The sequence below is a fragment of the Microcebus murinus genome, chromosome 1 (genome assembly GCF_040939455.1).
Source record: "Microcebus murinus isolate Inina chromosome 1, M.murinus_Inina_mat1.0, whole genome shotgun sequence".
Taxonomy (NCBI): domain Eukaryota; kingdom Metazoa; phylum Chordata; class Mammalia; order Primates; family Cheirogaleidae; genus Microcebus; species Microcebus murinus.
In genome coordinates this window covers 601,448-629,133 of record NC_134104.1, presented here as the reverse complement: position 1 = coordinate 629,133, position 27,686 = coordinate 601,448, and positions in this window count along the sequence as shown.

Genomic DNA, 27,686 nt, shown 5'->3' with positions numbered 1-27,686 from the left:
GACAGCAGACTTCCACAGGCACCGTGGAGTCAGCCACGCGGGCGTGGGAACCGCCTTCCTTGCAGACGGGGCCACGGTGTGTGCGTCCCTCACCCTCAGCTCTCCCCGCCCTCGCTGTCCTGCAGATGTCGCCCCTGAAGACTGTGTTAAGCAAAGCCGGTCTTGGGGGGTCGTCAGGTGGATAAAACCACCCAAGACTCAGAACACATGTCCTGCTGCCACGGTGGCATGCCGCTGAGGAGCATTTGTCACGTGCGCTGCAGGCTCCTGGTGACGGAGGGGAATCAGGTGCCTGCCGTTTAATTTTGTTTTCAGAGCTATATTTTTAACAGCTTCCTTGAGATACAATTTTCCTACAATAAACTTCACACGTTTCATGGAGGTGACATGAGCGCACAGCTGTGAGACCATCACCACAGTCAAGGTAATTAACGTGTCCCCGAGACCCATGTGCCCCCCCACGCTCACTGGGTCCCTCCTCCCCACGAGCGCTCCATGGTCTGATATCTGGCACTAGATCAGCTTCCATTTTCTAGAGTTTTACACGAAAACATTTTCCTCACAGCACACAGGCCCTGCACGTCTTCTGTCAGGCGAGACGTCCCGCTCCTCCGGCTGTCGCACCCCCACGATCACGTTGCAGACCCTCCGTGTCGTTGCTGAGTGAGTCCTGCCGTGTGCACGCCACTGTGCGTAGATCACATTTGGGATGGCAAAGCCACTAGGGACTTCCGCACCCACGCTCTCGGGGTAAATACGCAGGAGTGAAATGGCTGGGTCAGATTGTAGGGGTAAGGGGTAACTTTTTAAGAAACTTGTAATCTGTTTTCCGAAGTGGTTGCACCATGCTACGTTCTTGCCACAGTATGTGATAGTTCCAGTCACTCCACGTCCTCCTCAGCACTTGGTATGCTCAGTCTTCCTACCTTTAGCCGCCCTAGTGGGTGTGCGGCTGTGCCTCATTACAGTTTTAATTTGCTTTTCCTTTCTGACTAAGGGTGTTGAGTGTCTTGTCCTGTGCCTATCTGCCATCTGTATCTTCTTTGCTGAAGGATGTGTTCAAATCTTTTGCCCATTTTAAAACTTGATTGTTTTCTTATTATTGAGTTTTGAGAGTTCTTTATAAATTCTAGACATGAGTCCTTCATCAGATACCTGCTCTGAAAATATTTTCTTCCCGTTTGTGGCTTGTCTTTTCATTCTCTTAATGATGTCTTTTGAAGAATACAAGTTTCTAATTTTGATACAGTCCAAACTATCAATTTGTGCTTTTGATCGTACTTTTAGTGTCATATCAAAGATGTTCTACTTTGTTTTCTTCTCTAAGTTATGTGATTTTATTCCCCACTGAATTGCCTTTGCAGTTTTGTCAAAAATCAGTTACCAACCGAGGCAGGAGGATCGCTTGAGGCCAGGAGTTCAAGACCAGCCTGTGCAACAGCAAGACACGGTATCTACAAAACATTTTTTTAAAAACTTAGCCAGGCATGGTGGCGCATGCCTATAGTTCAAGCTACTCTGGAGGCTGAGGCAGGAGGATGGCTTGAGCCCAGGAATTCAAGGCTGCAGTGAGGTATGATGATGCCACGGCACTCCAGCCTGGGTGAGAAAGTGAGTCCCTTTTAGAAAAAAAAAAAAAAATCAGCTCTCCATATGTGTGCAGGTTTATTCCTGGACTCTTTGTCCATCTTTGTGCTAACACCACACCGTCTTGATTATTGTAGCTTTCTTTATAATAAGGTTTGAAATCAGGTAGTGTTAGTCCCCTAACTCTGTTTTCTCAAAGTTGTTTTGGCTATTCTATTACTAGGTCCTTTTCATATTTCCATATGATTTTCCACGTTTCCATCTAGAATCAGCTTATAAATTTTTACCAAAAAATATGTGCCAGGACTTTTTTGGACTGGTGTTAGACCTATTGATCAATTTGAAGATAACTGACATCTTAATAATATGGAGTCACCTGACCCATGAACAAAATACATCTCTCTATTTGTTTATATCGTTTAATTTCTTTTAGCAATGTTTCATAGTTTTCAGTGTACAGGTCTTGAAAATCTTTTGCCATACTTATCCTGAAGTACTTGATATTTGTGGTACTATTTTAAGTGGTATTGTTTTATTTAACTTTGGTTCACAGTTGTTCATTGCTAGCATATAAAAATACAATTTGTGTATATTAATCTTTTATCTTAAAACCTGTGTAACTCACTATAATTGTGAATTTGTCTACTTTTCCTTGTAGTTCTACCCATTTTAGCTTCATTTATTTTGACACTCTATTGTTAGGTCCCTAAACATTTAGTATTATTATGTCCTCTGATCTGTTGACTCCTTTATCACTATAAAATTGCTTTCTTTATCTCTGGTAGTATGCTTTTCCTAGTATTAACTAGCCACTCTAGCTTTCTTGTGATTAGTGTTGACATAGTCTATTTGTTTTCATTCTTTTATATTTGATTTATTTGTGTCATATTTAAAATTCATTTCTTATAGGCAGCATATAGTTGGGTCTTTTCTTAAAATCTAATCTGATAATCTCTGCCTTTCAACTAAGATACTTAGACTAGTATATACAACCACAACGAGTAAGCTGTGCAACGTTTGGGGGATAGACATGCTTGAAGCTCTTACTCAAGGGGGTAGGGAGACATGGGCAATATATGTAACCTTAACACTTGTACCCACATAATACGCTAAAAAAAAAAAAGATACTTAGACCATTTACATTCAACATGATGACTGATATATTTAGATTTAGGTCTATCATACAGTTGTTTGTTTTCTGGTTGTCCCACATATTCTTTATTCCATTTTTCTTCATTTTCTGACTTCTTTAGGATTTACTTAATATTTTTATGTTGATTTATTAGCTGTAACTTTTTATTTTGTTATTTTTGTTTTAGGGTTTATATACTTACCACAGTTTTTCTTCAAGTGCTATACCACATCACATAGAGTATAAGAACTTTTTTTTTCAGCATATTATGGGGGTACAGATTTTAAGGTTTCAATAAATGCCCATTCCCCCCCTCCCCCCACAAGTCTGAGTCTCCAGCATGACCATCCCCCAGATGGTGCACATCTCACTCATTATATATGTATATACCCGCCCCCCTCCCTCCTGCCCAATACCCTATTACTGTAGTACCTATGTATCCACTTAGGTGCTGCTCAGTTAATACCAATTTGCTGGTGAGTATATGTGGTGCTTGTTTTTCCATTCTTGGGAAACTTCACTTAATAGTATGGGTTCCAGCTCTAACCAGGAAAATATAAGATGTGCTATATCACTGTTGTTTCTTAGAGCTGAATAGTACTCCATGGTATACATATACCACATTTTATTAATCCATTCTTGGATGGATGGGCACTTGGGCTGTTTCCACAGCCTTGCAATTATGAATTGTGCTGCTATAAACATTTGAGTTCAGGTGTCTTTTTTGTAGAGTGTCATGAGTATAAGAACTTTAAAATAGTTTACTCACATCTCTCCCCACCTGGCCCTTGTATTGTTGCCACACATTTTACTTAGACATATGTTATAAACCCCCATTACATTATTATTATTGTTTTAAAAATCACGTGTCTTATATTTTTAAATAATACTTTTATAATAAGAAAGAAATCTTATATATTTACCCATATAGTTACCATTTCCAAGGCTTTTTATTCCTCTGTGTAGATCCAGATTTCTGCATCTGGCATCCTTTTCCTTGTGCCTGGAGGATGTCCCTTAATGTCCTTATGGTACAGGTTGCTGGTGAGGAATTCTTTCAGGTATTATGTCTGATAAAAATCTTTATTTAATCTTTTTTTTGAAATAAATTTTGCTAGGTTTAGAATTCTAGTTTGACAGGTTTTTATTTTTATGTTCTGGGTTTTTTCCTTTCAGTGATTTAAAGATGTTGCTTCAGGGAGCTAGAAGGAACATAACAGTTCTCAGGTCACTGTTATTTGGCATGAAAGTGACAACATTGGAAACACAGTATCATAGAGTTGAAAGGGTCTTCCACACTAGGACCTAACCTTTCTGAAACCCTCTCTCAGAGAGCATCTGCAGTGATGAGAAGCTCACCACTGCACTAACTCAGCCTATTTCATTGCTGAGCAGCTTGTCTTATATTGAACTCAAATCCACCTTTCTCCCCAGCCCACTGGTTCTTGTTCTGGCCTATAGTTAGAGATACAGTTAATCTCCTTCTCCTTCTATTTGACAGCCCTCACATTGTATAGGAGAAAAAACATTTTTCTATTTTAATAATCTGCTTGTATCATTAATACCTGCTGAACCTTATCAGATGTCTAATACTTTTTGCATGACTGAGATATGTCCTCTCCTTTCCGATGAATCACACTGGCTGACTTCGCTGTTGCGTTCAGAGACAAGCATTGCTTTGTCACGTGCGGCCTTAGGGATGGTACCAGGGACTCAGCCAACTGGTGTTGTATGCAGATCTCTGTTCTGCGTTCCAGCTGCTTCCTGGCCCTGGGGGATGGCGTCCCCTGCAGCCCGGCAGTGGGAGCTGGGACCGTCTGAGAATGGACCCAACATGGCCTTTTGCCCTGTTTCCATTTTCTAGGACAATTTGTCTAAGCATGAACTGTTCCTTGACGTTTGGTACAACATACCTGTGAAGGCATCTGGGGCAAGGTGTGCACCGACCTGTCCAAGTTCTCTGTTTTCTTCTGTTGTCCATCTGGGCATTTTGTTATTCTTTGAATTCAAAATTTTTGAATATAGCTGCTCATAATGTTCTTATGACTTTTCATCCCTTCTGTCTATATTAATGTTATATCTCTATTTTCAATCTATTTTTATTTGTATCTTCCTCTCTTTTTCTTTGATCAGTATTATCAAAATCAACATATCTTACACATCTTTTCAAAGTGTTCCCTTTGGCTCTATTTCATCAGTTTTGCCAGCATCTTTATCATTTCCCTTTTTCTTACTAATTTGGATTCATTTTGTTGCATTGTTCTTTTCTCAGTTACTTGCCAGACAATCAGTTCTGGTTTCACAGATGTCTTGAGAAGCCTATTTCAGACTTTGCATTTCTAGGTATTATACACCCTAACAGTGTCCTGCAAATTTTGACATACGGTATTCTCATTACTGTTCGGCTCTAAATTTTATTTCATTTCTCTCAAGAGTTCCACTTGCCCAAAGATTACTTAGTAAAATGTTATTAAATGTTCAAACATATGAGATTCTCTTGGGCATCGTTTAGTACTAATTTCAAAATGTATTGCAGCACGGTAAGAATTCATAATCCCCGTGACACTGATGCTTTGGGGTTTACTGAGGCATCTTTTATGACCTAATTCAATGGCCTATTTTTGCAAATGTTCCGCGTCTGCTTGAGCAGAAGTGTATTCCCTACTGACTTGCTGTGCAGTTCTACCCACACCTGATAGCTTGGTTATTTCGTTGGCGGGTCCTAACCTTCTTTGATTCTTTGTGTCTGATTTGCTGTGTGTGGAAGGCAGCATGAGGTCCCCCAGAGACGTCCACATCCTTAATCCCTGGCGCCCACAACTGTGTCATGTTACAGGGCAGGGTGGGGGTATTAAGGTTGCAAATTAATTAAGTTTCTACTCAGCTGATCTTAAATAGCTAATCCTGGATTATCCAGGTGGGTCCAATTTAATCACGAGCCCTTCAATGGGGGCTGGAGGAGGCAGATGGATGGGGGTCACTGCTCGTGGGAGGTGGCTTCTGAGCCCTCCTGCTGGCTAGTCCAGGCCAGGCCTGGTGACGCCCGCCCCACCAGCACCAGGGCGCAGGCACCGGCTTCCCCACCAGCCTGCCCTGGCTCCCAGCAGAGGGAAGGGTGGGGGAAACCCCAGGTGCCGGCACCACAACAGTGGTGGGCACACAGATCCCCTCGGCCCCTCCCTGCTGGCTGGCAGCTGCGGTTTGGTGCCACTGAGTGGGCCATGCTGGCGGGTGGACAGCCTGTGCTCTTTGTCCCTGTGCTGACGTCCAGCTTCCATTTGGTCAGATAATGAGACTTTTTTTTTTTTTTTTTTTTTTTTTTAAACAGAGTCTCGCTTTGTTGCCCAGGCTAGAGTGAGTGCCGTGGCGTCAGCCTAGCTCACAGCAACCTCAAACTCCTGGGCTCGAGTGATCCTTCTGCCTCAGCCTCCCGGGTAGCTGGGACTACAGGCATGCGCCACCATGCCCGGCTAATTTTTTATATATATATCAGTTGGCCAATTAATTTCTTTCTATTTATAGTAGAGACGGGGTCTTGCTCTTGCTCAGGCTGGTTTTGAACTCCTGACCTTGAGCAATCCGCCCGCCTCGGCCTCCCAAGAGCTAGGATTACAGGCGTGAGCCACAGCGCCCGGCCAGATAATGAGACTTTGACCCTGGATTGTTCTAGATATTTGCCTGGTATTTTATTTCTGCATTCTTTTATTTTCAACTTTTCTCTTTTATTGTAGCTTATGTGTGTTTTTGATAGACCAATTATTATTGGATTTGGCTCTTATATCATCTCTCAAGAGAAAAGTTTAACCTTTTTTTAGTAATATTAAGCTTTATGCTGATTTATTTCATATTTCCCATTTTCATACTCTCTGTTCCTATTGTGACTGACATTTTTCTTCCCCTCATGGGTTCTTAGTTGAGAGACTCTCCTGAGAATAGAAGGTCAGTGGAGGGACGACGCAGCAGAGGAAGGCCGAGGGCCCCAGGGCAGCCACTGTGGCCGACACCAGACCCTGACCGCCCCGGACAGATGTCACCGGCAAGCCACTGCCCCGGGACCCCTGGGACGGGTGAAAGACGGACGTTGCCACCAAAGAAACCACTTTGGTGGTTTGGTTTGCTCAGGATGCCAGGACAGCCGATGAGGCCGTGATCGTCCATCCATGGTCCCCACGTGTGCACGGTGCTGGCCCGACGGCCTGCAGGTGCCAGGCGGCCCAGCCTGCTGTCGGGAAGGGGCTTCTCCTGCCGCCTCCACACCCAGGTCCTCCATGCAGCCATCCTTCCTGTGCACCCATCCGGGCACTCAGGGGATGCCCCAGCTTACTGGGATAGTTCCCACCCGGTTAGAGAGAGTCTTCGTTTGCTTTGAAACGTTTTGGTGCAAGAATCAGGAGAGTTATGACTACGGTGTTTCCCCGAAAATAAGCCCTACCCATAAAATAAGCCCTAGCAGGATTTCTAAGCATTTGCACAATAGATGCCCTACCCGAAAATAAGACCTAGTGATGGGCGTGGCTACGCAGCGTATCTGTGCAACCCATGCATTCCATTGTGGAGCGGTAAAGAAGACAAGCAGCCCTTCTCATCTGCCCCATCGTGACAGCCACTATCCCAGAGGTGACCGGAAAGGTGTGGGCAGCCCCACCAACAAGGTCGGCTCCCCCTGTCAGATCCCGGCCATCCTGTGCGTGCTGCAAGCTGAGGCTTTGAGGGGAAAATAACACATCCCCTGAAAATAAGCCCTAGGGTGTCTTCTTGAGGAAAAATAAACATAAGACCCTGTCTGATTTTCGGGGAAACATGGTACATATGGGCTGTCCTGCACTGTGTGGATGAGTCACTGACGTTGGCCGCACTGCAGAGGACTCTGTCCCAAACACCATGCGGGTCCTGAACTGCTCAGGGCAGCCGAATACCGGTGTCTCCCACGGGGTGCAGATCTCACTCGGGAGGAAACCATCTGGGGGCACCCACCCATGGAGCCAGGACTGAGGCTTGGGACTTGAAAGAGGCTCTGTTGGCCCTTCAGCCCCTCAGACTGAAAAACAGCTATGCATCTCTCTAAGAACGACAGAATTCTGTCAAATTGAGATTCCCAGGTTTGGCCTCACAACAAAACCTCTCTATGGGACTTGAAATTTTGAGAACTGACGTGAGCCTCTGGACTGGGATGGGGCCTGTGACAGGCCTCCCATCCATGCCCGGCCTCACGATGGCACAGAGAGAACCCCAGGCCTGCACCTGTTTCCCCAAACAGAGCAGGTGGTGGCCGGGCGGCCAGGTGCTTGGAGCTGTGGCCACCACACCTTGGTAGAGGAAGCTGATGAATTTACCTCCGGACACCAGCTGGAAGTGACGGCTCCTCGCCAGGTGGCAGTGCTGGGAGCTGAGGGATTCCAGCGGGTAGGTAGCAGGACATCTGCTCAGGTGTCCAGGTCTTTGCTCAACGCCCCGCATGTTGCCCTCAGGGTGTTGGTTCCAAACCTGCCCCTCTGCTGCCTGCTTCTACCCTCAGGGAAGGGCCCAGCCCGCTCGTTCTTGGATTCACATTGCAGGAGAGACTCATCCCGGTCGTCCTGGTCTTAAAAATGACCCCTGCTTAACCCCAATGCTAAGTAGTTTATAGACAAAAGTAACTTTGTCCATTAAAAAAAAAACACAGAATATGCTATAGTCAGCAGAGTTATTAAAGCCAGGACCTCACCTCCCCAGACTTCTGCCCAAGAGTCAGAGCTAATTGCTTTAATTAAAACTCTAATTAGAAAGGGACTTGCTGGTTGGTGTCTTAACTGACTTTAAGTGTGGGTTCAGCCCCTGGTGGCCATACGGCTGCACATACATGGAGAAAGGGGGTGTTGACTGCCGAGGGCTCCCCTTTCAACCGCCATTCTAAAATCTTAAAACTTCCAAAAGCAGTTCAACTCCCCCCAAAACAGCTGTCATTCACTGCAAAAGACACCATCAGGGAGCTAGTTCCATTGTTAAAGATAAGGCCTGGCAGGGAGACAGCTAAGACCACAACAAAAAGGAAGTCAGTATCACGGGCTGCAGCGCTAACATCTAAAAGCCGCACACACACTAGCCCTGTTTCATTACTCGACTGAAACTATTAAACTGCCAAAGACTGGCAGAGAGACCCCGGAGATAGCTCACAGAGAAACAAGCTTCTCCTCCCAAGGAGAAAACAATAAAGGAGAATTAAACAGCCCTGACTCATCACACCTGAGACACGACTATTTGGGCCTCTCTTCCCAGGTTTATGGAAAAAGTTTGTTCCGGAGGATAAAGGGTGTCACCGGGGTCTGTGAACTCCATGCTGTGGTGACAGACACCTGTGTCCCTCCTATAGGCCAGAATGGCCGTGACATGGCCTTACTGATAGCCCATCTAGCAGAAGAAAATAAACCATCATAAAGAGAAACAAACTCACGGCACAGCACCCTCTGCTTAATTAAAACACATGTGGCCTGACTTGTTACCCGAGTCCTTCCTCAGCCTTGAGAAAGTTCCCGCATGGACCGTGGGGGTGTGAACATCCCCTGCCTCCTCGAGAAGGGACGGGGCCAGATGCCTCCCACTGTCAAGAAGAGAGAAGAAATGAATTTCTGCCGTCAGTCGGCCACACCAGAAACAGAAAGGCCGACAGAGCAGCATAACAGAGCAGCTGTTATCGGTGCCCTGAAGTGGAAAGAAAAGGCCGTTTCTACCCTTTAAAGGCCCCAAGAACTTTCCTCATGGCCTGACATGTCTTTCCTCTGTGTGTCGTGGCCTCTTTCTCTCTTTCTCAGGAAAAAATTAACTTTTACTTCCACACATGCTATTCATTGCCTGGACTTCACACCCAACAGGCCCCAAAGGGACTCTGAGGCTCAGCCCATTGGAAAAGACTGGCAAGAGGCCCTCTCCAACCTCCTATTTGATAAAAAAGCACCTACGACCCCAACTCACGTTGTCAACTTAGGCCAGGTTCAAATCTCCCCCTGAGAATATAAAAGTAAAATATGACCTTCCCCTACAAAGAAACAGGTTAGCTCCCCTATGCTACTGAAGACCTGGTCTTATTAAAAATATTTTTTAAAAGTCTCCTAAGGCCTAGCTGTAACCGAAATGAAAAAGGCCCCATGCCGTGCTGCCAAGCGCCCACTGCTGTCAGCGCCAGAGGACACTGACCAGGTGCACCTGCCCAAACGCAGGGGTCTCTTGGGAGCCCCACAAGGCCCCAGCAGAAGGCACCACACCCTGCATGTGTAACCTGTAAAAGATCTCAAATACCTGTTCAAAGACGGCCAAATGGCTAAGGAACATCTTCATATGAGTACAAATGCTTGTTTCCCTCTTCCTGGTGTTTGCTGGCACCTCCCCAACCGCCGTCTGCTTCCCCTCAGCTAAAACCCGTCCACGGTGCAGTGCCCCCAGGTCTGCTCTCCCTGCTCCCTGAGTGCCTCAGCCCCCCTAGCAAGACAGACCTCGCACAGTGCCAGGTACACAAATGTATACACACGGACACATATGGACACATATGTGCATATGTGTATAGGGACCCCTGAAAGATTCACAACCTCAGTAACACACGGGAGTCCATCAGAGGGATCGACCGCCAGGCACCTGCTTTTACCTGTCTTAAGAATCTGCTGCCATCCTCCACTTGTCACTCTCTGGCCCCAGTTTGTTGAGCCCCCTGGTAAATTCTGTGTTTCTGGGTCACTCAGGCTCCAGACTGTCCTTCTCTGCCTCACCCCTAAGATACCCCTCAGCCCCAACACCTCACCCCATCACCCAACTCCTTCACCTCAGTCCCAACACCTCACCCCATCACCCAACACCCTCACCTCAGCCCCAACACCTCACCCCATCACCCAACTCCTTCACCTCAGTCCCAACACCTCACCCCATCACCCATCTCCTTCACCTCAGCCCCAACACCTCACCCCATCACCCAACTCCTTCACCTCAGCCCCAACACCTCACTCCATCACCCAACTCCTTCACCTCAGCCCCAACACCTCACCCCATCACCCATCTCCTTCACCTCAGCCCCAACACCTCACCCCATCACCCAACTCCTTCACCTCAGCCCCAACACCTCACCCCATCACCCAACTCCTTCACCTCAGCCCCAACACCTCACCCCATCACCCATCTCCTTCACCTCAGCCCCAACACCTCACCCCATCACCCAACTCCTTCACCTCAGCCCCAACACCTCACCCCATCACCCAACTCCTTCACCTCAGCCCCAACACCTCACTCCATCACCCATCTCCTTCACCTCAGCCCTAGCACCTCACCCCATCACCCAACTCCTTCACCTCAGCCTCAACACCTCACCCCATCACCCAACTCCTTCACCTCAGCCCCAACACCTCACCCCATCACCCAACTCCTTCACCTCAGTCCCAACACCTCACCCCATCACCCATCTCCTTCACCTCAGCCCCAACACCTCACCCCATCACCCATCTCCTTCACCTCAGCCCCAACACCTCACCCCATCACCCATCTCCTTCACCTCAGCCCCAACACGTCACCCCATCACCCAACTCCTTCATCTCAGCCCCAACACCTCACCCATCACCCATCTCCTTCACCTCAGCCCCAACACCTCACCCCATCACCCATCTCCTTCACCTCAGCCCCAACACCTCACCCCATCACCCAACTCCTTCACCTCAGCCCCAACACCTCACCCCATCACCCAACTCCTTCACCTCAGCCCCAATACCTCACCCCATCACCCAACTCCTTCACCTCAGCCCTAGCACCTCACTCCCAACATACCGCCCCCGATACCTCACACCCCACATTCTTCACAGTTGAACCAGTGTGGCCTGTGTGCTTGTAAACTGATGGAGCTGCACTGCCAAGGTGCCTATAACTTCGCACAGCGAGTTACGAGTTAGGCTGGTTTCATTGTCAGCCTTCGTCCAGGCAGCCTGGATTCCCTTAGCGAATGTCAATGGCAGACAAAGTGCTGGATGGGCACAGGCGCACTGGTGCCCTCTGCCGGGAGAACGAGGGTCATCTGAGTGCAGACCAGCACCAGCAGCCCCCGGGGCTGAGCCCTGCACCTGCCCCCACCCGGCTCTAGTTCTGCATACCCCAGGAGCCAAAATAGCAGAGAACCACAAAAGGGAAAAAACACCAGGAACACAGACTGCAATGAAAAGGAGAGAGAAGGAGAGTCAGTGGAGGTAAATTTATTTTGCCACTTGAAATTCAAACTGGGAGTCAAGAAAAGAGAACCTTGGGCTTCAGGAGCTTCAAAGCAGCTCAGAAAGCAAATCACTCACACCCTGGTGGCCCCCCCGAGACTGTCGTTTGAGTAACTACTCAAACTATGATGCTCATGCAAACAACTAAAAAGGTGTGCAGGTGACTGAGGAGAAGCCCACAGAGTGGCAGAGCAGGTCTGGTTGCTGGTTTAAGGATTTAAAATTTACCTTTGTTCCAAATGGAGTCTGTAGAGGGTTCGGTGCAGGGTACGAATCCAACTTTACGTTTTTTCCCGATGGCCGCATGGGTGTCCCAGAGCATTTATTGCACGTTCCTCTTGCCCGCCCATCCGAGATGGCACCTTTGTAGACATGACATTCCCGCAGGTGCTGAGTCTGCCCGGACCTTCTCTTCTGACCCGCTGGTCTGTCTGTGCCTGTCAGCTCACGCCTGTTAATTGTCTGGGCCATGTGATGTCATATGACAGGGCTGACGCCCCACTGCACCTTTTCTTTCTCAAGGACTTTCTTTATTATTCTTGTTTGTTTGTTTTCTATACAAACTTTAATACACTTGCATCCTCCAAAACAAAACAAGTTGATATTTTTATTGAAATTGTACTAAATTTATTAACTTTGGGAGAACTGATATCTTTATGAGAGTGAGTTGACATTTGCAAGAACTTGGTATTTCTTTTCCCTTGTTTTCTATTCTTGTCTTGATGGTCTTAGCGGCTTTTTCTCCATATAGAGAACATTTCTTGTTCCTTTTATTGTTACATATTTTTTCATTTTTGTTGCTGTTGTAAATGGGGCCTTTTCTTCCATTCTATCTTCTAACTGGTTGCTGTTTATCTACGGGAAACCTACAGACTTTTGCATATCCACTCTGTATCCCTCTACTTTGCTCCATTTATCATCTGCAGTTGTTTTCCAAGTGATTCTTGTGGATGTCCCTGGGCCAGTGGCATATTCTGTGGTTCAGGGGGCCAGGCTGCACTGGCTGGTTGTGTGGGCTTGGACGAGCCATGGTACCTGTGCACCTCTGTCCCTCACCTGTACAGTGGTGACGTTGCAGCACCTCCCTCGTTCTTGTAAGGCTCAAATGAATTACATGTCAATCACTCAGAGCGACTGACACATGGAAAACGTGTGCGTTGGGTGGTGTTGCATAGAATAACACATCGCTATAACAATCTGCAAGTAGTGGTGGTTTTACCTCCCGTGTTTCAGTTTTATGTCTCTGATGCACTCTACGCTTCTGGTTTCACGGACTGCGATGCCACACTGCGGTGACAGTGGTCGTGGAGCCACCATCCCCCACCCCACGGAAACGTGTCTCCTGTTTCCTTGCCTTTAGACCCCACGGGTTCTTAATGTATGTATAAAGAAAGTACCAATTTGTTCCTGTTTCCTTGGGTGTTTTTCTGTAATCAGTAATAGCTCTTAAATTCTGTTAAATGCTTTTTCAGCATCTATAGAGATAATCCTATGATTCTTCTCCTTAGATCTATTAATAACATGAATTCTACTGCTAGATTTCCTAACAGTGGAAAATCTTTGTGATGACGTAGCTATGACGGGTTCCCGGCTGTCTGTCCCACACCGCCTGGTCCCTCCTGCCCTGGCACTTAGGAGGATAGGGGACCCAGGCCGTGCCGAGACCCTCGGTGGGGTGGGGCGGACCCTTGCCGCCTTCCTGGGTGGGCTCCAGCTTCCGCAGGTATTGGCAGCAGGAACCCGACAGGGGATTCCCAGAGGAGCCGGGTGAGTGGGAGCCCAGCCTGGGGCTCCGGCCGCGTGCGCCCCAGGGGAGGTGACTGGGAACGTCCCGGGCCTGTGTCCTTGGCTTCTGTTTTCCTATCATGGAAAGACAATGTCCTCATATTGACAAAATGACTCCAACAGTCCTGTGTGTGCAATTGTGCAATTAAAAGGAGGTCACTTAAAGAACATCAGCACGATTTCTTACAGGTAATTGTGATTTGCAAGGAAAGAAATCTTTCAAACTGCACACTTGGGGTGATGACAGGAGTTCATATGTTCATGTTTTAGAATTACTGGTGGAATCTAAATAAAACAATGAGCCACTGGTCCTTCCACGGCATTTAAAATTCAGAAAGAAAATCACCCTAAATTCGTAAGAGTCAGGTGGGCGCGAGGGAGGCTGCTCAGCGGAGCTGGGAACAGCAGCCCCGGCCTGGGCCCGGGGGCTCCCGGCACGGGGCGGGCGCTGCCCCTCTTCCCGCTCGGGACGCCTCTCCCGCCCCCGCCTGATGTCGCCGCACCACGTCCCCCAGCTGCAGAAGCTTCGCGCTCGGCGCCCTGCGGGATGGTGCGGAGGACAGACGCAAATCTGTGAGCAAAAGATATTCCTTGCTTGTTTGGTTTCTAGAACTTCCCAAATACAGGCTGAGCCTGTTGACAGGGGGAGCATCCATCCAGCTTGGAAGGAGTGACTGGAAAATGTCGCTGAACTGTTTCGGCTTAAGAATCCAAAATTTAATTTCTGTCCCAGACGCCTAGCGTTATTTTCTCCATGGCACTTAAAATGTGTATGCGCACTTTCTATTGCAGATTTTTGAACATTCAGAAAATTTGAGAAGTTATGCAACAAAGACCCATATGCCCATTGTACCATGTTTCCTCTAGTTCTGCCTCTCCTTGTCTCTGAATCTCTGTCTCTGTCTCTATCTCTTTCTGTTTCTGTCTCTGTTTCTCTGTCTCTGTCTCCATTTCTGTCTCTGTCTCTGTCTATCTCTGTTTCTGTGTCTCTATCGCTATCTCTGTCTCTCTATCTCTGTCTCTCTGTCTGTCTCTTTATCTCTGTCTCTGTCTCCATTTCTCTCTCTCTATCTCTGTCTCTCTATTTCTATCTCTGTCTCTGTCTCTATCTCTCTGTCTATCTCTATCTCTGTCTCTTTGTCTCTGTCTCTCTGTCTATCTCTATCTCTCTCTCTCTGTCTCTGTCTCTCTCTGTCTCTGTCTGTCGTTACTGGAAAGGCGTCTGTAGCACCGGGACGCTGCCTCCCTGGGTGTCGCGACCACCCTGCTCCCCTGAGGACGACGCTCTCACACTCTCTCCCCACACCCCGTGCCCAGGGCTGAGGAAGTCACGGCCCCAGCGTCTGTCCCCGGAGCCCCACAGATGCCGCGTGCAGCTGTATTTTTCTGGAACAAGATTCCATCTAGGTTCACACATTGTGTTTTTAAACATCTATCTTCTTCATTTCTCTCCCAACTTTTCCTCCCAGGATATTGACTTTTTAGTTTGTTTTAGCGTCTACACTGTGAGATTCGCCCTCCTGACGCGCAGTTCTGCGAGTTTTCACACCTTCTCCACCACTCAGTATCCAAACCCGTCCCGTCACCTCCCCAAGTCCCCTCGTGCCCCCGAGCCTGGCTGGTCTCTCCTGTTCTCAGTCCCTGCAGAGGGGTCTCCCGCCTCGGTGGCCTTGTCTTTCCCAGAAAGTCACAGGAGTGGCGTCCAGCTGCGTGTGACCTGGGACTGGCTTCTTTTGTTCGGCACAGCGGCTTTGAGACCCGTGCAGCTCACTGCGCTGCCAGCGGTCGGTTCCTTCCACTCTGAGCAGCGTGTCGCGGTGTGCGCACCACCGTGCACTCAGGCATTTGCCCGCTGTCCCCACCCGTGTCGCTGAGAAGAAGCACGAGGGCTGGGGACTCACCAGAAAAGAGGCGTGTTTGGCTCTCGGTCTACAGGCCGTGTGAGAAGCGTGACACCCGCGTCTGCATCTGGGCAGGGCCTCGGGGAGCCCCCACTCTCGGCGGGAGTGAAGGGGCCTCGTGTGCAGAGGTCACAGGGTGAGGGGCAGTGCCAGCTCCATCTGACGCCAGCTCATTTGTCCATGCAGGAGGGATCCACCAGCGACCAGCCACCTCCACCAGGCCCCACATGTACATCAACCCAACTAGCGCACGAGGCACACACGGCAGAGCTAGGCATCCACCGAAGGGCAGGCGGGGTGTTCTGGGTCTGTTGCACAAAGTTGCTGTGAACGTCTGAGCACAGGTTTCATATGGACGCCAGTCCTCATTCCTCACGATGCGCGCCCAGGGCTGTGATTTCCCAGGTGCGTGTCGAGTATGTGCTTAATTTTCCAACTCTCTCAGAGTGGCTGCCCCCCCAGACCTAGTTCCTCTGAGTCAACACCAGCTCTGCTGCCAGGTGCTGGGTTTTCAAACCGTTCCTATAGGTCCGTCGTGGTGTCTTATTGTAGCTTTAATCTGTGTTTCCCGGTGACTAATAATGAGCACCTTCCCACATGTTTATTTGTCGTCTGTATACTTCTTTGGTAAAGTGATTGTTAGGATGTTTTGCCCATTTTTTATTGGGTTGTCTGTTTTCTTATTGTTGAGTTTTAAGAGTTCTTTATACAAGTTCGTTGTTAGATACGTGATTTGCAAATGTTTTTCAGATACTGCGTTTTTGAGTTCTAAAATTTCCATTAGGCTCTTTTTTTTATATTTAGGTCATTAAATATGAAATGTCCAATTTCGAATCAAAAGTGTATTTTATTACATCTCAAACAAGAAGCAGCACAATTAATCAGAGTGTGCGCCTGAACTGGCGACACAGTGTTGCCATCTTAACAGCAGCTTGTTCATGCCAGCAGCAGAGAAGCCTGGAGAGTGAGTGGCGATGAAGTTGAGAAAGGCGTTTTCCACAGCTTGTTTTGAATGGAATATTTTTCCTTGCAAGAAGTGGTCCAGAGCCTGGAAGTTGGTGCAAGGTCTGGTGAATACAGTGGATGACAGAGAGTTTCCAAGACCAGCTTCTGTAGTTTGAGCAGCATTCTCTGTGAAATGACATGTGATCAAGTGTTGTCTTGCAAGAGGATTGGCCTGTCTCTGTTGGCCATTCTTGGCTGCTTAATCACAAACATCCTCATCGTTTCATCCTAATGGTTGCAGCAGACATCCGCTGTAATTGATTGATCAGGTTTCATGAAGCTACAGTGGATAATACCAGCGCTGGACCACCAGACAGACCCCGTTAGCTTTCTTCAATGAATATTCAGTTTTGAACTGTGTTTCGGCACCTCATCTTCATCTAACCCTTGTGCCAAATGTCCCAGCTACTCGGGAGGCTGAGGCAGGAGGATCGCTTGAGCCCAGGAGTTTGAGGTTGCTGTGAGCTAGGCTGACGCCACGGCACTCTAGCCCAGGCAACAGAGTGGGACTCTGTCTCACAACAATCAATCAATCAATCAATAAAATCAGAAGAACCGGGGAGACAAAATGGAATACATACCTAATTTCATTTCAAGTTAATACAAACACTGTGAGGTACAGAGGAGAAAACGAGGTAATCTAAGAGGTTTCTGAGCAGAATATTTTGACTAACTGCTCTCAGGCCAAGGGTCCCCCTGAAAGGTAAACAGATATTGAACTCTGGACAGTAGGTTTGTGTTTCACACGGAGCTGCCAATCCATAGCGGCTCTGCCCACCTGTGGCGTGGCGACTCCGGGACGACTCAGTGAGCGAGTGGACAGTGACGTTGGGGCCGGCCTCCGCCTGCTGTCGGAGAAGGGGCCCCTGGTGGGAGGAGGAAGCTGTCGAGACCCTGGGGCGGGGGTCGTGCGCCGTGGGCGGTGGACCGAGGGGCGCAGATGCGCGGACGGAGGGAGCGTGCGGGCCGGGTGTGTCCGCTCCGAATTCTCGCGCCGAAGCCCCAACTGACCCAGTGCGGCCCGTTCAGAGCTGGGGCCTTAGGGCGCAGTCGGGTCACTTGGGGTCGCAGGGCGGGCCCTCGTCTGATGGGACGGTGCCCTTGTGGGCAGAGGGCGGGACAGCGGAGCTCGTGCTCCTTCCGCACCTGCGCAGAGAAGAGGCCACGTGGAGGCCGAGGAGAGAGGCCTCACCAGAAACCAGCGCGGGCAGCGCCTCGGTCTTGAACTTCTAACTTCCAGAACTGTGAAGAAAGTAATTTCCTTTAGTTAAGCCCCCAGGTATGGTATGTGGTTATGAAGCCGCAGTGGGCAGACAGACAGATGCCACAGACTAATAAGGAAAGTAGGTAAGCAATAGAGGGATCGTTGATATCCCCGTTTCTGCTGGTGGGATCTGGGAGCGTGCCAGCCCAGCAGCCCTGAGCACTCCCTGCCGCCCTTGGCCTCTAAACACCGGCTCTGCTGGTCCAGAAAGAACCAGGCTCCTCGCAGCAACGGCTGGTCCCAGGGCTGGAGCAGGGACCGTGGCCACGGAACGTTCCGTGTCAGAAGGTGGAGGTGGGGCTGGGAAGACGGCAGGGACCGTCAGAAGGACCAGGGAGCGGTGCAGACAGACCCCACCCGTCACCTCTGGGGCCGTTTGGGCACGTAACTGGGTGATACCGACAGTCACAGATTGCGGCCCGCAGGGAGGTGCTGTGGTGTGTCTGTCCTTCCTCAATCGTGGACGCGTCATTCGCCGGGTGGCAGTTCCGAGAAGGTGGCCGGGTCTGGGCACTGCCCCCCCCCCCGAGTTATGGGTCCTGAGCTGTCGCGGGCCTGGGGCTCGAGTTTCCCTGAGACACGTTCGCGCTCAGCCCCCTCAGCGCCCTGCAGTCCCCTCGACCGTGGCGCCATGGCCCCAGAGCTGCGAGGACGAAATCCTGTCCTGTGACTCACCCGGTCTCAGCGTTCTGTCGTCAGCAACAGAAAATGGACTGAGACAGGAGGATCCAGACATTCCCACTGGAGCGGGAGAGGGGCGAGGACACAACGGCGCAGAGGGGACGCGCTTCCTGAGAGTGAATCGCGCACGTCACGGGCAGGACGGGAAGCTGCAGACATGGCAGCCGGAGTGTCTGAGGCAGGATCCTCCGGGGGGGCCTCACCCAGCCGGTGGGAGCGGGGTGTTCTCGAGGAGATCTGCACGTGTGACTTGGAGGAATGTTTACATTTCCTCAAGATTTTCCCCAAAGATGGTGACTTCTCCGGGGAAGGACCGGGCAGGTGCCACCTGGGCAGAGTGACAGAGTCCTGTCCCAGTGACAGGCCAGCTGCCCTGGGGGCCTCCTGACTGTGTCCCCTGAGGGCTCGGGGTCAGTGCTGCTGGACTCCGGCTGAAACACACAACCGGAGGAGCACGGACAGACCCCAGGGAGACGCGCTGCGCAGAGCAGGTGGCCACAGCGCCAAGAATGGCAGGGTCAGGAAGGGCAAGAAAGAGATTAAGGGGACCAGAGAGCTGCACAGACCAGTACAGTGCCTGGTTGTGAACCTCCTCACCCACAGAGAGGACATGAGGGCAGGGGAGGAGGTGAGGACAGGGGAGGAGGTGAGGACAGGGGAGGAGGTGAGGGCAGGGGAGGAGGTAAGGGTAAAGGAGGAAGTGAGGGCAGGGGAGGAGGTGAGGGTAAAGGAGGAAGTGAGGGCAGGGGAGGAGGTGAGGACAGGAGGAGGTGAGGGTAAAGGGGGAGGTGAGGGCAGGGGAGGAGGTAAGGGTAAAGGAGGAAGTGAGGGCAGGGGAGGAGGTGAGGACGGGAGGAGGTGAGGGTAAAGGGGGAGGTGAGGGCAGGGGAAGAGGGGAGGGTAAAGGAGGAAGTGAGGGCAGGGGAGGAGGTAAGGACGGGAGGAGGTGAGGGTAAAGGGGGAGGTGAGGGCAGGGGAGGAGGTGAGGGTAAAGGAGGAGGTGAGGGCAGGGGAGGAGGTAAGGGTAAAGGAAAAGGTGAGGGCACGGGAGGAGGTGAGGATAAAGGAGGAGGTGAGGGCAGGGGAGGAGGGGAGGGTAAAGGGGGAGGTGAGGGCAGGGGAGGAGGTAAGGACGGAAGGAGGTGAGGGTAAAGGGGGAAGTGAGGGCAGGGGAGGAGGGGAGGGTAAAGGAGGAGGTGAGGGCAGGGGAGGAGGTGAGGGTAAGCGGGGAGGTGAGGGCAGGGGTGGAGGTGAGGGCAGGGGTGGAGGTGAAGGTAAGGGAATAGGTGAGGGTAAGGGGAGGAGGTGAGGGTAAAGGAGGAGGTGAGGGCAGGGGAGGAGGTGAGGGTAGGCGAGGAGGTGAGGGTAGGGGGGAGGTGAGGGTAGGGAGGAGGTGAGGCTAAGGGAGAAGGTGAGGGCAGGGGAGGAGGTGAGGGTAGGGGAGGAGGTGAGGGCAGGGGAGGAGGTGAGGGCAGGGGGGAGGTGAGGTTAGGGGGGAGGTGAGGGTAGGGAGGAGGTGAGGCTAAGGGATGAGGTGAGGGCAGGGGAGGAGGTGAGGGTAGAGAGGAGGTGAGGGCAGGGGAGGAGGTGAGGACAGGGGAGGAGGTGAGGGTAGGGAGGAGGTGAGGGCAGGGGAGGAGGTGAGCGCAGGGGAGGAGGTGAGGGCAGGGGAGGAGGTGAGGACAGGGGAGGAGGTGAGGGTAGGGGGGAGGTGAGGGTAGGGAGGAGGTGAGGCTAAGGGAGGAGGTGAGGCTAAGGGAGAAGGTGAGGGCAGGGGAGGAGGTGAGGGTAAGGGAGGAGGTGAGGGCAGAGGGGGAGGTGAGGGTAGGGAGGAGGTGAGGCTAAGGGAGGAGGTGAGGCTAAGGGAGGAGGTGAGGGCAGGGGAGGAGGTGAGGGTAAGGGGGGAGGTGAGGAGAGGGGAGGAGGTGAGGGTAGGGGGGAGGTGAGGGCAGGGGAGGAGGTAAGGGTAAGGGAGAAGGTGAGGACAGGGGAGGAGGTGAGGGTAAGGGGGAGGTGAGGGCAGGGGAGAAGGTGAGGGTAAGGGGGGAAGTGAGGGCAGGGGAGAAGGTGAGGGTGGGGGGGAGGTGAGGGCAGGGGAGGAGGTGAGGGTAGGGGGGAGATGAGGGCAAGGGAGGAGGTGAGGGTAAGTGGGAGGGGAGGGGAGGGGAGGAGGTGAGGGTAAGGGGGAAGGTGAGGATAGGGGAAGAGGTGAGGCTAAGGGAGGAGGTGAGGGCAGGGGAGGAGGTGAGGGCAAGGGAGGAGGTGAGGGCAAGGGAGGAGGTGAGCTTAAGGGAGGAGGTGAGCTTAAGGGAGGAGGTGAGGGTAAGGGAGGAGATGAGGGTAAGGGAGGAGGTGAGGCTAAGGGAGGAGGTGAGGGCAGGGGAGGAGGTGAGGGTAAGGGAGGAGGTGAGGGCAGGGGAGGAGGTGAGGGCAAGGGAGGAGGTGAGGGTAAGGGAGGAGGTGAGGACAGGGGAGGAGGTGAGGGTAAGGGAGGAGATGAGGGTAAGGGAGGAGGTGAGGCTAAGGGAGGAGGTGAGGGCAGGGGAGGAGGTGAGGGTAAGGGAGGAGGTGAGGGCAGGGGAGGAGGTGAGGGCAAGGGAGGAGGTGAGGGTAAGGGAGGAGGTGAGGTTAAGGGAGGAGGTGAGGACAGGGGAGGAGGTGAGGGTAAGGGAGGAGATGAGGGTAAGGAAGGAGGTGAGGGCAGGGGAGGAGGTGAGGGCAGGGGAGGAGGTGAGGGTAAGGGAGGAGGTGAGGGCAGGGGAGGAGATGAGGGTAAGGGAGGAGGTGAGGGTAAGGGAGGAGGTGAGGGCAAGGGAGGAGGTGAGAGCAAGGGAGGAGGTGAGGGCAAGGGAGGAGGTGAGGGCAAGGGAGGAGGTGAGGCTAAGGGAGGAGGTGAGGGCAGGGGAGGAGGTGAGGGCAGGGGAGGAGGTGAGGGCAAGGGAGGAGGTGAGGCTAAGGGAGGAGGTGAGGGCAGGAGAGGAGGTGAGGGCAGGGGAGGAGGTGAGGGCAAGGGAGGAGGTGAGGGCAGGGGAAGGGGGAGCTACGCCTTAGCCTCTGGGTGCTCAATGCCCAGGCACAGCCGTGGGTGTTTGGGGAGAGGTGAGGCTGGGGGGCTGTGCCCTGGCTGGGCTGGTGGGGGCTGGCGGGTCCTGGCAGCCCAGGTGTGGGGGGAGACACAGGACAGTCAGGCGCTGGTGCCCCGACGGACAGCAGAGGGCGCCTCGGCCCCAGACTGGTGTGTCCGTGGAGATGGGGGCGCAGAGATGGGCGCTGGCGACTGGGTGGCACCAGGCTGGCTGCACTCGCCCGCACCAGCCTCCCACACTGGCCTCCCCGCAGGAGCCCCAGGCCAGCCACCACAGCCAGTTCCCCATCTGGGCCTGGCGGGCTGCGGGTCTGGGGACAGGCTGCGTCCCCTGGGCTGGGGCCAGAGCCGCCGCCCACCACTGGCCTGGCCACTGCAGGGCCAGCCTGGCCGCGCTCCGACCCGCTGGCAGGGCTGCGGCCTGGGAGAGAAGGGCTCCCGGACGCCCCGGGGCCGGGGCCTGCGCGCCCTGCCCCACACCCGCTCCCAGGCAGCCCACGGCAGCTCTGTGCCGGGTCCCTGGAGGCGGGAACTGGATGGAGCCCCTTTCCAGAGAACAGCAGTCCTCGCCTCCCGCCCTCCCGCCCTCGGCCCGGCCCCAGGGTTTCCCGGGAACCCAGATGTTCCCAGTATGGCGCCTCCCACGCGCGACACGAAGCCAGATGCGGCAGTGAGGCTCAGGTGGGCGGGTCCTCGGCGGCCGCCATGGCGATCGTTGTCTGCACCCGGCTAAGGCCCCAGGGCCGAGGACCTTGCCCCGCCAGAGGACCGGGCGGTCGCCCTGCCCGGACACTGCCACGACCCCCATCATAGCTCCCACCCACAGCCTGGGGTTGCTCCAGACGATTTGGGAAAATGGAGCTTCCGGGAGCTGGGAAAGCAGGGGTGGCGACGAGGCTGAGACCTGCCCCAGCCTGGGAACACGAGGCAGGATGTCGGCAGCTTCTCCGAGCTGTGGTGTGGTCAGACAGAGAGACAGAGGGTCTGAGTGGCCCCCTGCAGACGTGATCCCGTGTGGAAACCTGCAGGACATCAGAGAGGGGTGGCCACGGTGACCTGGACTGAGGTCCCCGTGCGTAGTTCCCTGCAGAAGGGGAAGGACGCCCCCCTCTTCTCTGCAGGCCCCACAGGGGATGGGCTGCGGGTCTGTGAGGAGCCTCACCCGGACTGCGCGGCTGAGGGTGGACGGGTCGTGGGACCCCGGCCAACGCAGCCCTGCGCGCCGGTGCAGAGCAGGCCCTCTGGGGCGGGGGTGTGGAGAGGACCCCGCTTCCCCAGCCCCGGACCCCAGGACCCCGCCCGGGCAGCGGGCAGGAAGTGACTGCACGGGGGCTCTGGGAGCCAGATGGCGCAGCCCCTCCGGTCGGTCGGGTCGCGTGAGGCCTCCCGCAGGCCCCTCCCTGCGTCCGCGCTGGGAGCCAACCCCTCCCACGGCCAGACGGCTATTAAAGAAATATCACTGCCAGATGTCTGGCTTTTTCCATGGAGCGGGGCCGGGGTGAGGTAACGGGAACAGATTAACCCGTCCAGCCCCGCGGCCTGCGCCGGGGTCTCCGGGCCCTGAGGAGGAGCCGCAGCGAGGCGCCCCTGCCCGCCAGGGGTGTCCCTGCCCTGTCCCCCCTGCGTGTTGGGGCCGAGTGAGGGCTGGGCTCCCAGGACGGGCGGGGCTGGGGTGGGGGCTGGGGGCCGGGATCTCTCCGGGGAAGCAGAGGGGTCCCCGCAGCGTCGTCCCGCCTGTTGGCACCGTTCCGGGCCCCGGTTAAGACTGGCCCTGTCGGGGAAGGACGTGCTCACACGGACAGGCTCCTTCCCGGCCCAGGCAGCTCCGCCTCCGCTCAGGCGTGCCCCACCCAGCCCCCGTCCCGGTCGCAGGCCTGGTGGAGCGGCGCTGGCCGAGGGCAGGGAGATGTGTGAGGCGACCACGGGGTCGACACCCTGCCCCGGCCTCAACCTGCGGCCTCCACGGCCCTTGGCCTCCGGTCCCGGCGTCGTGTTTTTAGCGTCTTTTTGAAGCGATGGTGCTAGGACCAGGGCCTCCACGCCTGATTCTCTCCGGAAAATTCTGTTCTCGGCCCACAGGCAGCAGCACAAAGTGGAGTTAAGCCGCTGCGCGTGGCCCCGGACGCCCGCCAGACGGGCGCGTGGAGCGTCTCCGGCCGTCCAGGCGGCTGAGCTTGTGGCGTTTGCACTGAAGGGACGCTAGGGAGGGGTCAGGGACGGCCCGGGAGGCTGTGGACACAGTGCCACGGTGACGCCGAGTCCCCCTCCCCGACAACCAGAGTCAGGGGCCCCTGGGGTCCCCCCAGGAGAAACCAGGAGCCCTTCAGGCCTTGCTCTGCCAGAGGGACCCCGGCGCGGCGTGGGGTGCGGGGCCGCCCCACTGTGGGGCTTTGGCCGTTACCAGATTCCTTCCCGTCTCCGACCATGTGGCAGAAACACATATTTGGTGTCATGTTTGCAAACCTGTCTGTAGGGGACACCCTGGCGATGACCTGCGTTGTGAGCTGGACAGATGTCACCGGGCTCAGGCAGAAGCCAGCTCCCTGGACAGGCCCTGGGGCGCGAGGCCCAGTCCCCACACCCGGCCGAGGGCTGGCTTCACACCTGTCTTCCCTGCGTGTTGCAGCGTGTTCTGTGGGAACCGCCCTGTCCCCTCGTGCCTCGGTTTCTTTGCACCTTCTTGTCACCCCGCCCCACCGTGGCGCTGGGTCCAGCCACAATACGTCCCATCGGCGACTGTTTCGGCGTCGGCCGGCCGCCTGGGCGCAGGAGTGGCCCGCCCAACAGCCCAGAGCCCGAGCTCCTTGGCCACGAGAGGGGCCGAGTGGCCGTCCACGCCAGGTGGGGGGCAGGGTCCAGGCGTGTCCACGGCTCGGGCCGGGCCCTGCAAGAGCAGCCTCGCGCCTGCCCGGCCTCCTGCCACTTCCGACGTCCGCACCGCGGTGCCGCCATGGAAACCACATGTGTAGCCCTGGAAAACACCATCTCCCTCCATGAATCACGCTCCCGGTTGGCAGGAAAAGTCCCCCGATGGCCGAGCAGTAAAAGGAAATAAAACTGTCTTTGTTCTGCAGACGCCGAGGGCCCTGGGCCTCCCTGTGTGCAGAGAAGGCGGCTCCCAGCGCCCACGCCCCGGGGGAGTCCGGACGCCCCGGAAACATCCGCGCTTACTCGGGAGGGGACTCCAGACCCGCCCCACCGCCTCTGGGTGGGGACCTGTCCCTGCCACAGCTCAGCCACCCCTGCCCCTCAGGGCTCGCGGACTTTTCGTGGGGAGACGCGTCTGGGCAGAAGATTCCGGTGACTGTGCCCCAGGCCGGCCTCAGGCTGCACACGGGCTCCCTGTGCCCCAGTCCGGCCTGGCCCGCGTAGGGCGGGAGGGGCACACGGAGGTGCCGAGTGCGAGACTCACGTGCGAGTCCCTGCAGGAGCCGTGTTCTCCCGGGTCCCGCCCACGGCCCCAGCGGCAGGCAGCCTCCACAGCCTCCTTATCTAGAAAGTTCCATCCAGTGTAACATGGGGACGAGCCGGGGGAGGCTCACCCCATACCGGATGCCCTGGGGAGGACAGGGTGGGGACGGGGGTATCTAGCCCAGCCGTGGCCGGTGGCCTCAATCCGTCCCCAAGAGTCACCCAGCAGCGTGAGACTTGGGGCAGGTTAACCTGCCTCAGTTTCCCCAGTGAGACAAACGGGGGTGAGTTCTGCCCAGCTGCCCCCACGGCCGAGTGAGCCGGGCTGGGACGCACAGGCAGAAGCCGCGTGTGCACCGACAGGTGTTTGGCACGCGAACATGGGTCAGCAGCAGGAACGCGGCTTCAGACCACGCGCTCAGCTTCCCCTGGGCAGAGCCCCAATGGGGCAAAGGCCTCCCCGCCAGGCCCCCGGGCCCCAGCCCAGGCAGGGGGGCCCCAGAGCCCCTGGGGGCCGAGGAGTGCGGCTCCCACACCGCCCAGCGCCGTGGCAGGGCCAGGCCGGCACCGCTGTGTCCTCGGTGCTGCCGCCTGGTGGTGGCCGGGGGACGCCCCACACCCTAATCCTCAGCCCAGCGTGGGGTGCGGCTGGGGTCCTCCGCCACCTGCGTTCCTGTGGACACGGGTGCATGTTCCCAGGGCTGGGCACTCTGAGAGGTGAGGGCCCCCCCAAAACGGGAGACCCCAGGAGTCTGTGCACCTTTGCCTGGCACTCGCGGGGCCGTGCGGCTCAGCCGGTGAGGCCTGGTGTGTCCCCGCGGCCCGGGGGACAGGACCCGGCCCGAGGGTGTGCACGGGGCCCCAGCGAGCTGTCCCTGCCCCCGACTCCTCCTAAAGGCCCTGGCAGAGCGGCACTCCCACAGCCAGTCAGGAGGGCGACTGAGGCAGGGCCTGCCCAACCCAAGGGGCCTCACTCGGACCCACCTTGGGTGGAGGAGGAGGAAGGACCCAGCCCTGGGGCCGGGTCTGGGCGGTCTGTGTGCTGGGCTGCGCGGGGGCCGGTGGCCGTCCAGGCTGCCGCTGCCTGTGGCTCCGGTCTGTCCGGGACCGAAGTCTCCCTTTGCTGCTCTCCGGGCAGACAAAGGCAGTTTCCACTGGGATGTTCTTTCCTTCTGAATCCCACCCCTCACGCAGCTTTCTGAAACACTAAGACCATGGTGGAGACTGTCCCCTTCCCAGGACGTACTTTTCAAGGCACCAGAAGAATCGGCAGGGAGCTGGGAAGAGGGGCAGGGGCTCCTCTCTGGGGGACCCCAGGGTCCCAGCCCCCTCGGAGGCCGGCGCAGGGCTGGTCTGGCCTCCGCCTCCAGGGTGCAGATTCCCTGAAACGGCCCCACCCTCCTCAGCGTGGGGGACAACACTGTCCACAGTGCCCCTGGACCCTTCAAGGCCTCCTCCTCTTCCCTCCTCCAGCACTGAATGCTCCCGGCTGGGTCCCACCGCCTGGCCAGGCCCTGTTGGGTCACCCCTACAAACCCACAGTGGCCCCACCACTGCCCGCTGAAGACCCCCGGCCCCTCCGCACCTGAGCCACGCCACCCTCACGGCCCCACAGCACCCATGGAGGGGCCACACCGCCCTCACGGCCCCACAGCCCCCGTGGAAGGGCCACGCCGCCCTCACGGCCCACAGCCCCCGTGGAGGGGCCACGCCGCCCTCACGGCCCACAGCCCCCGTGGAGGGGCCCCACAGCCCCCGTGGAGGGGCCACGCCGCCCTCACGGCCCCCCAGCCCCCGTGGAGGGGCCACGCTGCCCTCACGGCCCCCCAGCCCCCGTGGAGGGGCCCCCCAGCCCCCGTGGAGGGGCCACGCCGCATCGTTTGCTGGCCGAGTCGATGGCGTCCTGCCAACTGATGCGTGAAATGCCTCCGCAAGGCAGGAACGGCAGTGAGGCCCCTGGAATCTGTCCCTGTGTGACGGGGCGTCCACGTGTCTCCCCTGTGACGGAAGCTGTGTCAGTCATCCCTGCTGCGTAACGAAGCGCCCGAGCCCGGCACGGCGGCCCTCGCTCGCCCCGCGGTTCTCTCTGCTCCCGCAGAACCACCCTCTGCGGATAAACGGCTCAGACCTGGAGCCGGGCGGGCGGGCAGGTGACGAGGCGTTTCGTAGAGCGGCCGAGACCCGTGTGGAGGCCCAGGAGCCGAGGCCACGGCACCAAACAGGCGGCGCCAAGCCCGACACCCAGAGCCACAGTTCGGACGAAATCGGTGGCAGGTGCAATTGCCCCCACGATAAGCGCACACGCTCTATGAAGTAGGCTTGGGGAAAATACCGGAAGCAATCCTAGAGCCGGCGTCGTGGAGCACTGGAGTTAGATTTTCGAAGGTTCTCTCAAAAGCTTCTCTGAGATGGTCGTGTATATCTGTGTCTGCACGACGTGTGCTCTCGAACCACAGCGCGCTTAGGCTGCCAGCAGGCAGGTGTCAGAACAGGTCTGGCTACGTCTGCAGCCGCCCGGGACGGTGTCAGAGACCCACCCTCCCGCACGGCGCATGTGACCGTGCACACAGCTGTCACAGCACGTGTAACACGCACACGGATGTCACTTGGCACGTGTGACGGC